General features: G+C 42.1%; 1 protein-coding gene and 1 pseudogene across 1 annotated transcript in view; both read right to left on the bottom strand.

Moving 5' to 3' along the window:
- The window catches only part of LYST (lysosomal trafficking regulator), a 200,111-nt gene extending 188,663 nt beyond the window's left edge, over window positions 1-11,448 (bottom strand). The window contains exon 1 of the mRNA XM_015126904.3: window positions 11,259-11,448. The gene's annotated coding sequence lies outside the window, so the exon portion shown is untranslated. The remainder of the gene's footprint in view (window positions 1-11,258) is intronic.
- On the bottom strand, window positions 6,253-6,302 carry LOC114674786 (U5 spliceosomal RNA; annotated as a pseudogene).
- Window positions 11,449-14,096: the final 2,648 nt, after the last annotated feature.

The following is a 14,096-nucleotide window of genomic DNA, read 5'->3' as shown; positions in this document are numbered from 1 at the left end:
TCTTGGGATTTGAAGAAAGTTCTAGATTCATCTCTAGATGAACATTCAAAAGACATTAACATATAGATGGTATATGAAACCTTAGAAATAGATGAGATCATCAAAGGAAAGCACAAAGGAAGAGAAGTGAGGAGGAGGAGAGAATCTAGAGGCTCACCAACATGAAGGAGCTGGCAAAGAAGAATCCAGCCAAGGAGACTCAGAAGGAGTGGTTAGAGGGGTAGGAGGAAAACCAAAAAAGAGGTGTGTGTGTGTGTGTGTGCGCGGCACACACGCGTGCACGTGCCCACAGGTATATATATATACACACACACATGTAAATATATATACACAAATAAACATGTAATTATACACATACACACATATATATACATAAAATTTCACAAGTCAAGAGAGAACAGAGGGTTAAGAAATGAATGGTTAATATTTTCATATGCATCACATTGGGGGCCAGGAAGACAAGTCAGTATTCTCCTAGTTTCCCAAGATGACTTGTAAGTCATTATTATTTGATTTTATCTACTTTTAAGATTATATTATAGCTATATTTATAGTTGTCACCTACTGACCTTTGAGTCAGCCATCTCCATTTACTGGGAATGTTGTCATATTACTATCTTCCTTTCCATACAGGAGCTATATATTCTGAAGACTTCATTATCCATAAGAACAATTAATCCCGACACACAGGACTTAAAGCTCTTTGCCTTTTTCTTCTTCAATGACCCCTACTTTGCAGAAGGCTAGCCTGGTTTAGTAGTCAGGCATAAGTGCTTCAAAGCTAGAAGGACTCAGAAAGACACAGGTACTTCCTAGCTGTGTGCCTTGGGAAAAGTTATTTAATCTCACTGACCCCCAGTTTCCTCATCTGTAAAATGTTGATACTAATATGTGAAACAGAAGCATAATAACCTATGGAAAATATTTAGTATAGTGACTACTACACAGTGTTCAATGAATAGTAGCTTTTATTAATATTGTTATAATTAGCACTATTAATCTTGGCTATCCACCCATCACTGGTCATTCTTTGGCCCTTATCATCACCTGAAACTGTTCTAACTCCAGAATCTTAAATTGAGAATTCTCACATCATATGTGCCAATTTTTCCATCTCTAGTACTCTTTTATTTCCATTAATCCTGCCCTTTACTCATTTAGATTCTTCATCCTCTTCATTATCCACGTTTACCAGCCTTGTCTTGGCTTGGCTTTGTTCTTTAATAAGTAGGATTCCCTTCAATTAGCAGCCTCATTACCACTCTCTATTCCTTGACTTCCCACTACCCCCTACTCAAGTTTTCCATTACATCTTCCCTTCCAATCTCAAACCAGGTTCAGTCTCCTTGTTTTCTGCATTGTTATGGGGGGTGGGGAAGGGGAGTGGTCCAGGTTCAGTCTATTTGTTTTCTGCATTGTTATGGGGGACAGGGAAGGGGAGTGGGAGCAGGCAGGCTGCTGGAGAACACTGCTTCACCATCCTGTTGGCCTCTGTACATTTGTGATTTCAAGCCTTGGAAGGGTATTCATCATGATTCAGCAAGGAGGTCACATGCCCCTAGTTAAGTCCCTTTTCCAATCTCAATAGTAACTTTTCTTTTGCCCTCAAGCATACTCCAACCCATGTTCTTCCTTCTCAATCTCAGCAGATAATCTTACTTCACAGAGAAAAGAGATGCCATCCTGGATACTAACTTATATCTATATCTACCCACTATTTCCTTTTCGTTTTTAAACAAAAAGATACATCATTCCTCTTCTTCAGGGTAACTCTTTCATTTGTCCTCTTGGACCTGACTCTTCCATTTCCTCTGGTTACATTTGATCAATTATCTTCTATCTCTTGTGACTTCAATTTTCTTCCTCTTCAATGGTCCGTTTCCCTCAATCCACTAAAGTGTTCTTGGCTTCTCCATCCTTAAAACAAACTAACCTTTCCAATGATCACATCTACTTCCTCAAGCTCCACCCACTAACCTCCCTACATTACCGAAAGGATTTGAAAGAATATATTTACTGAATAAATGAAAATTGTTTTATTGGGTTTTAGGCTTCTCTCCTGAACACCAGGCCTTTTTTTTCTTAATGTATTTATATCTGACTCAGTTTCAATAAAGGAAATAAAACAGCTAATTCCACCAAATTGAAGAAAACCGATGGATTTCACATCTCCAAATCCACTCCTCCACCCGTATTTCTTAAATTATGAGTAATTATCTGCATCACCATTCACCCTCAGACAATCTAGAATCCTTAAAGCCTGCTTTGATTCCTCCCTCTCCTTTATCCATAACTACACGAGGCCTTTCTAAAATCTCTCACATCTGCCCCCTTTGTGCCTTCCTGGGATTATTACTGTTGAGGTCTTTCTCATCTTACACTAATTGAAAGGGATGTTGTGAGGGTTAAATAAAATAATAAATGGGAATGTACTCTGTAAGTTATAAAGTACTATACAAAGATTATCATAAAAATACTATTATATATTTGGCATAAGTAAGCATGAAGTTACCTTAATATGACTTGTTCTTAAACAAATTCTGGGTCTTAGCAACCAGTGCTTTCTTTTCTAATTACAAATCACTAAGCACTTGGCAAGCTGGTCTATAGCTTTTCTAGGAATCAATCAGTGTCAAGATTTTCAATATACAGTTTCTTGACTTTACCCTCCTCTCCCCCCATTTTAAAATGTAAAATATGCAATTCTTCAGGTTTCTGGAAAAAATCTTCTATCCTCTTTTTTAAAAAAGACTTTATTTTTTAGAAGAGTTTTAGGTTCACAGCAAAATAGAGTGGGAAGTACAGAGTTTCCATGTATACCCTGCTCTCACACATGTACAGCCTCCCCAACTATGGACAGCACTCCTAAACTGGTACATTTGTTATAATCAATGAACCTACACTGACAGGTCATTATCACCCAAAGTCCACAGTTTACATTAGGATTCACTCTTGATGTTGTATATTCTATGGGTTTCGACAAATGTATAATGACATGTAGCCACCACTGTGGTATCTATAGAATAGTTTCACTGCCCGAAAAATCTTCAGTGCTCTGCCTATTCATCCCTCCTTCTCTTCACCACTAATCTTTTTACTGTCTCCATAGTTTTGCCTTTCCCAGAATGCCATATACTTATAATCATAAAGTATGCAGACTTTTCAGGTTGCCTTTTTTCACTTAGTGATATGCACTGAAGATTTCTCCATGTCTTTTCATGGTCAAGCCACTTTTAAACACGACTTTACTAAGGTATAACTGACATGTAACAAACCACATATTTAAAGTGCATAATTTGATACGTTTCAACATATGTGTACACCCATGAAACCATCATCAAATCAAGATAGCAAACATATCTAGTACCCCCTGAAGATTCCTAGTACTCTACTGTTCTCCCTCTTTCCCGCCCCTTCCCTCTGTACCTGATCTCCAGGCCAGCACTGATCTGCCTTCTGCCATTATAGATTAATAGGCATTTTCTAGAATTTTATAGATGCAACAATGCAGTACGTACTTTTTTTTTTTTCTTTTTGGTCTGGCTTTTTTCATGCTGTGTAATTATTTAGAGATTTATCCATGTTGTTGTGTGATCTAAAGTTCATTCTTTGTTATTGCTAAGTAGTAATGTTACATAAACACTGCTTTTTAAAGATGAGTGGCATTAGTTTTATAAACATTTCTAATATGTGTAGTACTCTACCTTAGTGTTCATTTATTTCTTCCATTCAGTTAAAATAGTGAAAAGCTCTCCTGTGTCCTCATCCATTTTGTGTTTTAATTTCAAAGAATCATATTTGAATGGAACAAATGACTAGCCTTTTGAAAATTATTTGATTCCTTTCTTGATTAAGATGATCAATTTTAAGCATTAATCTTTCATGTTATTAGGTAAGACTTTTGTTTTTCAGCAGTTACACCTGGAAAGCCTTCAACATTTCCAAACATATCGGACCTCTCTCATTACTGTAAATAAAGCCAGGGGATTAAGAGGTACAAAGCCAAATACTGGTGAGATGCAGCAGCAAAAGAAAGCAATATCAAAGACAATACAGTGTCCTCAAAGACTCCAAGATCAGTTTATAATTAGCTATTAATCTGACAGATTTTTACGCATTTTTAAGATATATTTAGGTTGAAAATCCATTTTTAAAAATGAGCTTATTTCCTGGTTCTTAAAGTGCAGACTTTAAATTCCAGGAGACTGATATATACATACATATGTTTTGTTTGTTTAGAGATGACATGTTGGCCGGGCACAGTGGCTCACGCCTTTAATCCCAGCACTTCGGGAGGCTAAGAGGGGCGGATCACAAGGTCAAGAGATTGAGATCATCCTGGCTAACATGGTGAAACCCCATCTCTACTAAAAACACAAAAAATTAGCCAGGCGTGGTGGTGATGGGCACCTGTAGTCCCAGCTACTCGGGAGGCTGAGGCAGGAGAATGGCGTGAACCCAGGAGGCAGAGCTTGCAGTGAGCCGAGATTGGGCCACTGCACTCCAGCCTGGGCAACAGAGTGAGACTCCATCTCAAAAAAAAAAAAGAGAGATGACGTGTTGCTGTGTTGCCCAGGCTGGACTCGAATGGGCTCAAACGATCCTCCCACCTCAGTCTCCCAAGTAACTGGGACTATAGGCACAAGCCACAGCACCTGGCTTCGGAGACTGATAGACTTTTTAATCCATGTTTTACGGGGCAAATTCTATTGCTACAAATACTATATAATTTGATTTAAAAGATCTCCATTTAACATGTGATGGCCCATTTATTTCAAGCCATCTTTACTGAAACAAAAGAATTAGGCTAATCCCTGCATATTACTAACTTATCAGTGTTAAATGAAATTTATAGGAGGTCATTGGTTTAGACTGAGCTCCTCCTGCACTAGGGCCAACAGATCAAATAAAAATGGAGTCACTCATGCTGAAATTCCACGTCACCAAGCCAAAACTAAATTGTTTATCTGACCTTCCAAGCAATCAGGAGAGATGGAGTTAGTAGTTAAATTCCAAACATGCCAGTTGATATGATATGATATGATCTGATAAGACTGACATAAGGAAGTCCCATCTGCTTTAACCTTAATTAGACATATGACCAATTTGCTTTTTCTTTTCTGTTTCTGCTTTCCTCACCCCTTTTCAGTCTATATGGTAGTACTCCTTTATCCACAGATTCATTTTCCAAGGTTTCAGTTATCTGAGGTCAAGTGCGGTCTGAAAATATTAAATGGAAAATTCCAGAAATAATTCAAAATTTCAAATTGCACCCTGTTCGGAGTAGCATGATGAAGTCTCATACCATCCTGCTCTATAGTGTATATAGGATTCAGTACTATCCACCATTTCAGGCTTCCACTGGGGATCTTAGAACATATCCCCCCAAGGCTGGGTGCGGTGGCTCAGGCCTGTAATCCCAGCACTTTGGGAGGCCAAGGTGGACAGATGAGTTGAGGTCAGGAGTTTGAGACCAGCCTGGGCAACGTGGTGAAACCACATCTCCACTAAAATTACAAAAATTAGCCTGGCATGGTGGCAGGCACCTGTAGTCCCAGCTACTTGGGAGGCTAAGGCAGGAGAATCGCTTGACCTGGGAGCCAGAGTTTGCAGTGAGCTGAGATCACACCACCGCACTCTGGCCTGGGCAACACAGCAAGACTCCATCTCAAAACACACACACACACACACACACACACACACACACACACATCCCTTCAAGATAAGGTAAGACTACCATAAAACCAACCACTTCTGCTCGGCTCATCAGAACACTTGTTCTATTTTATAGAATGAGGTGTTGCCTGATTCTAGAATGCAAATAAAAGTGAAGTAAGATCTTTAAGCTAAATTTGTTGTAATTTTGTCTTTTGACATTACAAAGTATTAAAAATGAGTCATTTCCATTGTAATTTTGCAAATGGCCAAGTAAAGCCACACCTGATAACATTTTAGGGCTTAAAAATCTTGAACTTGGTCCAGCACAGTGGCTCATGCCTGTAATCCCAGCACAGTGGGCGGCCGAGGAGGGCAGATCACGAAGTCAGGAGATTGAGACCATCCAGGCTAACACAATGAAACCCCACCTCTACTAAAAATACAAAAAATTAGCCGGGCGTGGTGGCACACGCCTGTAGTCTCAGCTACTCTGGAAGCTGAGGCAGGAGAATTGGCTGAACCCGGGAGGTGGAGGTTGCAGTGAGCCAAGATCTCGCCTCTGTACTCCAGCCTAGGTGACACAGCAGGACTCTGTCTCCACAGAAATCTTTAGTAAAAGGTGAAAGATTTATACAATATGAAGAGAAACCAGAGAATGACTCTGTCTCAAAAAAAAAAATATTGAACTTAAGCCGGCAACTAAAGATAATTCAGGAAAAGATTAATCAGATGAAGGTGTTCAAGTTAAATACAGCAACAGACCAAAAAGGTACTCTGAAATTCTGGACTATATGGCTTTCTCTACAACTGAAACTAACAAAGACATTATGTGAGTGCAATCAAACAAAAATAAAATTACACTTGGGAAAAGAATGACTAAGTTGGTCCAAAAGAACTAAGAAGAAAATAATCATGAAACCAAAGTTGGCTGTTTATGGGTGAAAATTTTAACCCCCTGGTATAGTCAAGGTAATGTAAAATGTTTCTTCAAAACAAAGCGCGTTTACTACTAATAATCTCGGCTCTGACAAAAATTCTTTGCTTGGCCGAACTTACTTAGGCTTTTGAATTTTCTGTGAGGCCCATCTATGCACTTCCCTGCAAAATCCAGTATTAGCAAAGAACCCTGCTAAGTCTGTTTAGCATAACATCCTGGATATCTAATCATCCTAAATATCTGATCAGGTTCCTCATCCTCCACCATTCCCCAGGTAATGTCTGATCACCCTGGCCTGTCTTCAGCAAGAATCTCGTTAGGTCAGCTTAGCCAGAATCCCCCTTATCCCTGTTGTTTCCTTTTAGCAATTTTCCATCCACGGATCCCCACACTGCTCTTTGGCTATAAATTCCCATTTTCCCATGCTGTATTCGGAGTTGAGCCCAGTCTCTCTCCCCTACTGCAGGGACCCACTCTGCAGAGGTCTCTATATCTACTGAGATGGTCCTGAATAAAGTCTTACTTACCATTCTTAAACAAGTATCACTGAATAATTTTTTTCTTTAAAAACTTGGATGTCTAATTTTATTGTCTTCTAACCAACTCCCAACCTTCTCCCCACTAAACCCACTCCTCTTATAAACCTAATCCAGTACACAAGTACCCCATCTTTCTACTCGCTCGGAACTACATTTTGGAGTCTTTTATCCTCTACCCTCAATTTACCCTGAAATCAATGACCTCTCATCACCTCCACCAATTCCACTCTGGTCCAAGCTACATTATCTCTGGCCTGGATCACGGCAACAGTTCCGGACTGGTATCCCAGCTTCTGCTCCTGCTCAACCCTTACCCTACAACAAAGTCTATTCTCCATCCAGCCACCAGAATGATCATTTTTAAAAGGCAAGCCTGGGGCCGAGTGCAGTAGCTCATGCCTATAATCCCAGAATGTTGACACACCAAGGTGGATGGATCACTTGAACTCAGGAGTTTGAGACCAGCCTGGGCAACATGGCGAAACCCCATCTTTACAAAAAATTAGCCGGGCACAGTGGGTGATATGTGCCTGAAGTCCCAGTTACTTCAGAGGCTGAGGTGAGATCACCTGAGCCTGGGAAGTCAGGGCTGCAGTAGGCTGTGATCATGCCACTGCACTGCAGCCTGGGAAACAAAGTGAGATCCTGTCTCGAAAATAAAATAAAATAAAAGGTAAGTTTAGTTAGATCCCATTTGTCAATTTTGGCATTTGTTGCCATTGCTTTTGGTGTTTTAGACATGAAGTCCTTGCCCATGCCTATTTCCTGAATGGTATTGCCTAGGTTTTCTTCTAGGGTTTTTACGGTTTTAGGTCTAACATTTAAGTCTCTAATCCATCTTGAATTAATTTTTGTATAAGGTGTAAGGTAGGGATCCAGCTTCAGCTTTCTACTTATGACTAGCCAGTTTTCCCAACACCATTTATTAAATAGGGAATCCTTTCCCCATTTCTTGTTTTTGTCAGGTTTGTCAAAGATCAGATGGTTGTAGATGTGTGGTACTATTTCTGAGGGCTCTGTTCTGTTCCATTGGTCTATATCTCTGTTTTGGTCCCAGTACCATGCTGTTTTGGTTACTGTAGCCTTATAGTATAGTTTGAAGTCAGGTAGCATGATGCCTCCAGCTTTGTTCTTTTGGCTTAGGATTGTCTCGGCAATGCGGGCTCTTTTTTGGTTCCATATGAACTTTAAAGTGGTTTTTTCCAATTCTGTGAAGAAAGTCATTGATAGCTTAATGGGGATGGCATTGAATCTATAAACTACCTTGGGCAGTAGTGAACAATCTACAGAATGGGAGAAAATTTTTGCAATCTACTCATCTGACAAAGGGCTAATATCCAGAACCTACAAAGAACTCAACAAATTTACAAGAAAAAAACAACCCCATCAAAAAGTGGGCAAAGGACATGAACAGACACTTCTCAAAAGACATTTATGCAGCCAACAGACACATGAAAAAATGCTCATCATCACTAGCCATCAGAGAAATGCATATCAAAACCACAATGGGATTCCATCTCACACCAGTTAGAATGGCGATCATTAAAAAGTCAGGAAATAACAGGTGCTGGAGAGGATGTGGAGAAATAGGAACTTATACACTGTTGGTGGGGCTGTAAACTAGTTCAACCATTGTGGAAGACAGTGTGGCGATTCCTCAAGGATCTAGAACTAGAAATACCATTTGACCCAGCCATCCCATTACTGGGTATATACCCAAAGGATTATAAATCATGCTGCTGTAAAGACACATGCACACATATGTTTATTGTGGCACTATTCACAATAGCAAAGACTTGGAACCAACCCAAATGTCCATCAATGACAGACTGGATTAAGAAAATGTGGCACATGTATACCACGGAATACTCTGCAGCCATAAAAAAGGAAGAGTTCATGTCCTTTGTAGGGACATGGATGCAGCTGGAAACCATCATTCTCAGCAAACTATTGCAAGAACAGAAAACCAAACACCGCATGTTCTCACTCATAGGTGGGAACTGAATAATGAGAACACTTGTACACAGGAAGAGGAACATCACACACTGGGGCCTGTTGTGAGGTGGGGTGGGGAGGGATAGCATTAGGAGATATATCTAATGTAAATGACGAGTTAATGGGTGCAGCACACCAACATGGCACATGTATACATATGTAACAAACCTGCACATTGTGCACATGTACCCTAGAACATAAAGTATAAAAAATAAAATAAAATAAACACATCAAAATAAATAAATAAATAAATAAATAAATAAATAAAAGGTAAGGTTCTTTACTCAAAGGGTTGACTCCCTTTTCACTGAGAGTAGAAACTCAAGTCCTTAAAAGGGGCTTCAAGGCCTTACACAGTCTAATCTCCCACCACACTAACCTCTTTGACTTTATTTCTACTCCTCTTTGCTTTCTCCACCACAGCCAAATCAGCCTCTCTGCTGTCCTCAAACATGCCCAGCACACAGGGCTTCTGCGAGCCCTTCTGCCTTCCTCTCTGCTAGCACATCCTTCCCTCAGAGAGGTGCATGGATTACCTCTCACTTACTTCTGGTCTTGGCTCAAATGTCATCTTCTCTAGGAAGCCTTCCCTGACTGCCTCTAGTTAAAATTCCAACCTCTCCCCGTTCCCTGTCCTCCCTCTTCCCTGCTTTTTCTCTGTAGTACTTAACACCATCTGACACAGCACGTTTTTTATTTGTTTATTATCTGAGGTCCCCACTAGAATACAAGCTCCATGAAGGAGAGGATATTTATATTTTCTTAGAAAAGTAACACGCAGTAGGTGCTCAATAAATATTTACTAAATACATATATGTAATTATATAGTTTATGAAGTATTTTCATGTAAATTAAATTACAGCAATTCATTTTTCCTTATGCCCTCTCTTCTCCAAATTCTCCAATCTTTGTAGTAACAATATGGATGACAGCAAAGAGCTATCAGAAAAAGAGTTGTTGGCTACTTAACAAAGCTCTTTAAAACAGATACCCCATATTAATCAACTACATCTATAAATTGAAAGCTTAAAGTCAACATCTTTATTAGCACAGGGTAGGCATGGAATTTTAAAGTGATAGCGCAGAAGAGCCAAGAATCATCAGGAAGAAAAGTCTAATTCAGTTTGTCCTATTAATCTGTTAAACAAACAATAGGAAAATGCAACCTGCATTTGATCTTCAAGGAAACACTGGCCCAAATTCAACACGAACGCATTCAACACAGAATTCGACTCCCTTAAAATTTTCTATCTGCTTCAAACAAACCCCATTAACTATCAAGGGCTGTCGCTGGGTGTGTATGGTCTACTGAGCGTATCGGGGATGTTTTGTTGTTTTGTTTAACCAGATAAAAAGTAGCGTTAAGGAAATGTTTCTTAAAGCCTCTGTATCCCCTGGACCATTAAGCAACCCCTTCGTTGGGCTTTACACCGGGGTCTTCTTGGGTAATTTCCCAGTTTATTTAACCCATCAGAAGCGAAGGGGCATCTCAGTCAGGCTCCGGTGATGCCGGAGACAGACGGCAGATGTCTCAGGGGATCCCCTGGGAAGAGAGGCTCTCGCCCAGTCGAAGGGTGTCGCGGACAGGAGGAAAGCGCGGACCGAGGCGCACGGTGGAGGTGACAGGTGGGCGAGCACCGCAGTGCAAGAGCGCGGGGAATGACCGGCTGGGTGGTGGCGCGGAAACCGTCCACTCCCATCGTCAACCTGACAGCCGGGCCCAGCTGGGCTGAGTAGTGCAGCGGCACAGGATCAAAAAATAAAATAAAGGTAGCAACACAGTGCCGTCAGCCTGCTCGACCTCGCCCCCCGCGCGCTGCGAAATAAAGTTAGTGCCCAGTAGCCGCTGCAATGGCCCGGAGGGGCCCAGCCGAGCTCCCGCCCCCGGCTCGGCGGCTGTCAAAGGCGGCCCGGCGCCGCGAGGAGAAGTCCCAGAGCCCAGAAGCCAGAGAGGACGCCCTGAGCTGGCGCGTCAGGCCAAGTGCCCTCGCGCCCTCAGCCCGGCGGCCCCGGCCCTCAGCCCAGGCTGACTGCCACCAGCCCCAAACCGCCTCCCCTCCAAGCCCCGCAGAGGGGCCGGGACCCGGAACCCTCTGCCGGCAGCGTCGGCGCCCGGCGGCGGCCTTTACCTGTTCTGTGGCAGCTGCGGCCGCCGCGCACTCCCCCTGTCCAGGAGAACCCCGAGCCGACGCCGCTGCTGCCGCCGCCGCGCACACCCCACCCCCGCCCGCTCAGGTAACCCAGGAAACCGAGAACACCACCCCCTCCCTCCCCTCGTCCGGACCCAGACCCGCTCGTCTGCGCGTGCGCTCTTGGCTCGGCCTCGCGCGTGTAAGCCCCGCCTCCTCTGGGAGGACAGCGCCGGCGTCGCAGGCGTGACGCGTGGAACCGCCGAGCCAATAGGGAAGGCAGAGGGGCGGGACGACCCTCAAGGCTGCGACCGCGGCAGGGTCTGGGTTTCTCAGCGGTGGGGGGTTATACCCTGTGTTCGCACTACCACCGAGGGCTCTGCGTAGTGGGCAGTGTCAGACCCTGGGGAGAGCGAGCGCCGTTGGAGAAGCACCAAACACAAGCGCGGCGTCCGCCTCTTCCATTCAACACAGACTGTCAACCTGTCGCATTGTGTAGGTCTAGAGGATGAGGATAAAAGAAATAACGGAAGGAGTCAGGAGAGGGAGAAAGGGTTACCCACAAGGCACCACTAGCCTTCCTCTGGGACCTGGAAAAAGCTATATTTTAATGGTTACCGTCGGCTTCTTTCAAGAAACAAAAAGTGCTTTGCAAAGCCACTGCAGAAGTAATTCAGTGCAGTGGTGTATTTTCCAACCGACTCCTGTTCAAACACGGTTTGTATACAGTGCGCACTGTCAGTGTCATATGCCCTAATAGACCAGTCCCTCCAGAGAGTGGCAGCTGTAGGTTAAACCCAGGATGTTTTGGCTGCATCCCTGGCTCTGCGCCCAGCACGCGACTGGCAGACTGCTGCGGTAGGCGGTTTGGCATTTCAAGGGCCACCCGCCTCACCTTCTAGTCACTGAGACAGCAACGCCAGAGGTACTGGGAAAAAGCCTGAACTGTAATCGTTCGGTAGTTTTCAAGTTCTACCAAACAATGCAAACTATTAATAAGCAGATAATCTACAAATTGACAGGAATTGCTGTAGAATCAACAACTCCCATAATTTTTTGCACAAGAATTATGAAATAGAAATAATTCAAGGTATTATGTCCCAAGTCTATATACCAAATGTTACTCTCAATTCCTCAAACTCCCATCTGACCCAATGACAAGCAAAGTGCGTTAAGTTGCCCACTGATGTGGTTTACAGAGTGCTCTTGGAGAAAACTCCCCGGTTTAAAATATGTCTTCTCTGAGGTCTGATGTTTAACCATTAGCACTTCATATCTTTAGGCGAAGATTGCCCACTTCCTCTGGCAAGCAGTCTTTTATTTTTATTTTTTATCTTTTTTTTTTGAGACACATTCTCGCTCTGTCGCCCAGGCTGGAGGGCAGTGGCGGGATCTCGGCTCACTGAACCCTAACAAGTGCAGGAAATAAATGCCTCAGGGAACTTATCACTCATTTAACCAGTATATAATGAGCACCTACAATGCGCTAAGTATTGTGCTAGGTGCATGTGCCTGAACTGAGACAAAAAGAGGAAGCCAAACTTAACCTGTTTCATAGTTTTACCTAAAGTTGTGTCTACTTTTATTTATACATTAACTTTCACACACTAATCTTAAAAACACCCCCCTTTTTTAATGGACAAAAGAAGTCAAAGAAATATTAAGTAACAAGCTAATTTCTGTTAACCTTGAGTAGAAAATAATAGATTATCATGATTTCATTAAAGCGAAGAAAATGAAACAGACTTTAGATGATAATGGTATACAATTGGCCCTCAAAGTTATTAATTGTTCGTAAAAGGCACAAAGTAATGTCATTTGTGACTATTATTTTTTCGGTACCAGTATTTTTTATTTTATTTTATTTTTGAGATGGAGCTTCGCTCTTTTTTCCCTGACTGGAGTGCAGTGGCACAGTCTGGGCTCACTGTAACCTCTGCCTCCTGGGTTCAAGTGATTCTCCTTCCTCAGCCTCCCAAGTAGCTGGGATTACAGGAATGTGCTACCACACCTGGCTAATTTTGTATTTTTAGTAGAGGCAGAATTTCATCACGTTGGTCAGGCTGGTCTCGAACTCCTGACCTCAGGTGATCCACCCACCTCTGCCTCCCAAAGTGCTGGGATTACAGGCGTGAGCCACCACGCCTGGCCCTGGTTCTAGTATTTTAACTAAGCTACCGCAGTGTGTATTTTATTCAATAGTATTTTAGAACATCGATACTAAATATACATATCAAATAAAACTTAGTTTAAAAGATTTCCTAGGAACACACACAAAATGTGTAGTGAAGAACATGAAAAAGAAGAAAAAAGTAAAGTAATAAGTATATAGAAGAAAGCTCTACTTACGCATGTATCACATACTGGAAAACTTTTTAAGCCGGAAAGTCTTCAGCTAATTTGACTCCAGAATTATAATCTTAAATGAGATTGTAACATCCCAGCTTAAAACAACTCAGCCAATGTAAATGTGCGTAATTTCACATTTAATTATTCTCCAAAATACCTTTAAAAAGTATTATGACTAAATGGATATATAAATCAAATCATGTCACATCTCTGTATTGGCTCTCCACTTCTCTCAGAAAAAAGTCAAAGTCCTTACAATGGCCTACAGAGCTCTATACCATCTGGCTCCTCATAACTTCGTCTCTTTCTACTCTCCCATCACTACCTACATACCTGCTTCTTTACTGTTTACCAGACATGCCAGATACAGTCTTGCTTTAAGAACTTTGCACTGACTGGCGCCTCTGCTTGAAATTTGTTTTCTCCACATTGGCTGCAGTTGTAACTCCTTTATCTCCTCCATGTTTTTGCTCAAATTTCACCTCTCAA

The sequence above is a fragment of the Macaca mulatta genome, chromosome 1 (genome assembly GCF_049350105.2).
Source record: "Macaca mulatta isolate MMU2019108-1 chromosome 1, T2T-MMU8v2.0, whole genome shotgun sequence".
Classification (NCBI taxonomy): Eukaryota; Metazoa; Chordata; class Mammalia; order Primates; family Cercopithecidae; genus Macaca; species Macaca mulatta.
The sequence above is the reverse complement of the archived record's forward strand: the minus strand, read 5'-3'. Positions and strand labels throughout refer to the sequence as shown.